General features: G+C 46.9%; 1 pseudogene; it reads right to left on the bottom strand.

The window, feature by feature from the left end:
- Positions 1-2,323: 2,323 nt before the first annotated feature.
- Positions 2,324-2,917, bottom strand: LOC114032475 (annotated as a pseudogene).
- Between the last annotated feature and the right edge of the window lie 418 nt (positions 2,918-3,335).

Here is a 3,335-nt window from a genome sequence, read left to right as displayed (position 1 = left end):
CTTGAGTGATGCCAGAGAAACTAAGAAGTGGAGGGAAAGTGACGGAGTGTTCTTGGCAGGTGAGACAGCAAGCAAAAAAGTGTGGAGTGGGGCAGCTTGGTGATGCAGTGGATAGAGCACCAGCCCTGGATTCAGGAGGACCTGAGTTCAAATTTGGCCTCAGACACATAACACTTACTAGCTGTGTGACCCTGGGCAAGTCACTGAACCCCCATTGCCCAACCAAAAAATAAAATAAAAATAAAATTCTAAAAAAAAAAAAAAAGAGGCAGCTAGGTGGTACAGTAGATAGAGTACCAGTCCTGAAGTCAGGAGGACCTGAGTTCAAATCTGACCTCAGACCAAACACTTGACACTTACTAGCTGTGTGACCCTGGGCAAGTCACTTAACCCCAATTGCCTAAAAACAAAAAAAAAAGTGTGGAGATGAGATAGGAGATGGAAGGTCACATTTAAGGCACTATGAGGAGACCAGTATCACTGAAATATATGGAAGGGAGTAAAGTATAAGGAGCCTGGAAAAGTAGGAAGGGGCCAGGTTATAAAGAACTTGAAAAGCCAGAGGATTTTATATTTGATTCTGGAGATTTAGGAGCCACTAAAAATCCTTGATCAAGAAAGTGACATGATTGTTTAGACTTTAGAAAAATCACTGTGGCAGCTGAATGGAAAAAATGATTGGAATGAGAGAAGACCTCAGGTAAGACGAATTAGAAGCCTATTACGATAATCCTGGCAAGAGGTGATGAGGGTCTGAACTAGGATTGTGATGGTATGAGTGGGAAGAAGGGACATACACAAGAGATGTTGTAAAGGTACAAATGACAAGATCTGGCAGCAGAATCAGAGGTGACACAATCAGAGGTGACATCAGAGGTAAATGGGATGAAATGGTGCCCTTGCCAGTAATAGGGAAATTTGGAAATGCAGAGGGTTTGAAGACAAAGATAATGAATTCTATTTTGGATGTGTTAAATATAAGATGCCTACAGGCATTTGTCCAAGAGACAGTCAGAGATTAATGACTGTAGCTAAGGAGAGAGACTAGGGTTAGATATATATAGATCTGGGAATCATCTGCAGAGAGATAACAATTGAACTCATGGGAGCTGATGAGATTACCAGTGGAGGTAGTGTAGAGAGAGAAGAGAGGAAGAGCCAGGCTAGAACCTTGGGGTTCACCCATGTTTAATTGTCATGACATGAATGAGTATGCACCAAAGAAAGCTGAGAAAGAGCTTTTGGAGGACAATCAGGACAAAGTAGTATCACAAAAACCTGGAGCAAGGAAGATGGCTGACTCCAGGAGGGCCAAGGGGGAAACCCTTCCCTAGGAGGGACAGCATCAGAAACCTTTTTTGGTTCTCAGCCTTTACTCTCAAGGGAAAAGAATGGTCCCTGAAGGTGGGGGTGGGGTGTCTATGTTGGGTACTAGCCCCTGGTCCATCCCCAAGAGATGAAAATTGTGTGGGACAAAGTTTAGTCCTCCAAAGGGATTAAGATACATATTGCTTCAGGAGGAATGGACTTACTTTACTTCCAGGAGAGTTGGGATGGGAAAAGGAAGAGTAGTTTCACCAAAAACAAAACAAAACACCTATGGGCTGATTAGGGACTGCACATGTCCTTGCAGTCTTGGCCCTGGTGAAAGACCTGATAAACACTTCCTCAGAGGAATATGTCAGAAGCCTCCAGCAAATAATCTGATACCCACAGCCAGAACGGCACCCTAGCCCTCACTGCCACTTTCACATAGGAAAAGGTGCTTATGCACAGAACTCATGATAGCACCATAAGAACTCCAAATGCTGAGGTGCCTATTAGCTGAAGATAGTGGCTCAAGGCTGCCAGAACCATTACATAGGTGCCCAGTGCTAAGAGGGCACCCAGACCAGGCAATGACCTACAGAGGATGGCCAGGGTGAGGAAACAGGTCAGCACACTGGCAGAATTTCCCAGCACAAAAACCAAGTGGTCAACATGGTACCCATAGGGTAGGCAAGAGTGGTTCTGCATAACAGGAAGTACCCTACTGATCAGGGGATTCATGGCCCCCCACAACACCAGCAGGCAGGCCCCTCTGGCTGAGCAGAGCTGCAGTGGGCTCTTTCTACTATCTCTGGCCTTCCTCTCCTGGCTTCTGCAGTGATGATCCCTTTCCCTCTGAAGTGGCTGCCTACCCCTGTAGTTCACTCCCAGGGTAATTTGAGAGGGTACTGATGGCAACAAAACCCTGGAAAGCTGCCACTGAAGTGACAAGCAGGCCAGGTAGCACCTAGAGCAAGGTTTTTGCTAACAAGTACTCTTCCAAGTGGGTGAGTACCATGGAGATTGAAGGGGTGATGCCAGGAGGGGAAAAAGCACTGGGATCCAGGGAGGATGCCAAGGGAATATTGTGGAGCTGGTCGAGGAGGTTGGCTGGCACTCCAGGTGACATACACCTTATGTCAGGGCCAACCCACAGAACAGCAGAGCTCTAATACTCTGACCTGGGTTAAAAGGAGTACAGGAAGGCTGGGGGCAGGTGGGATATGAAGGAGAAGAAAGTGATTTTGGAGATGTAGCAGCTCAGGGTGAGTGTGACAGCTAACTCCAGGAAGGACACAATTTGGGTTTCTCTGCCATGGGTACCACACAGAAGGGACCATCAGTCTCCACCATCTCTAGGACCTTTACTTTTCAGATTAGGTCTAGTTCATCCTTTGACAAGTAGTCCCATAAATTGCAGCCTGTGGGCCTAGGTTTCCAAGGGCTACCAGCCCTTGGACAGGTAGGAGGGGAGATTCCACACCTCAGGCAGTTCCTTCAGTAGAACCCACAACTCTATCCAAAATCTACTGAAGGCAGCCAAGGATCCCATGGAAAAGAGAGTCGCCAGAACATGTGTGAACATTGTTTAGTCCTTAGAGGCTGCCATCTTAGCTGGCCTGCAGGTCCTGAGGCTTTCAGGGCCATCTGGGTTAGGACTGGGGCAGTCTACCTCTGTGGCACTGGCCCCCTAAGTGAGGGGATCTTTTTTTAAGGAAGACAGCATGTTTGTGGGCAGCAGGGAAGGGGCCAGTGTATTGATGATTACAGAAAGTAGGGATGAAAGTGAAAACAGTTTGCAATCTGATGCCAGGACCCATTGGGTTTACCTTCTGTCACCTGACTCAGTTGCCATCTTGATACAGGACCTCATTATTTCACACCTAGATCATTACAATAACCTGCTGTTTGGTCTCCCTGCCTCAAGTCTCTCCCCACTCCAGTTCATGCATCACTCATCTATCAAATGGAATCCTGAGATAATAAATCTTCCAGAGCCCAGGTTTGACCATGTTTACCCCCCTACA

The sequence above is a fragment of the Vombatus ursinus genome, unplaced genomic scaffold (genome assembly GCF_900497805.2).
Source record: "Vombatus ursinus unplaced genomic scaffold, bare-nosed wombat genome assembly UNPS02005353.1, whole genome shotgun sequence".
NCBI lineage: Eukaryota > Metazoa > Chordata > Mammalia > Diprotodontia > Vombatidae > Vombatus > Vombatus ursinus.
Note: the sequence above shows the minus strand (reverse complement) of the source record. Positions and strands in the feature narration are given on the sequence as shown.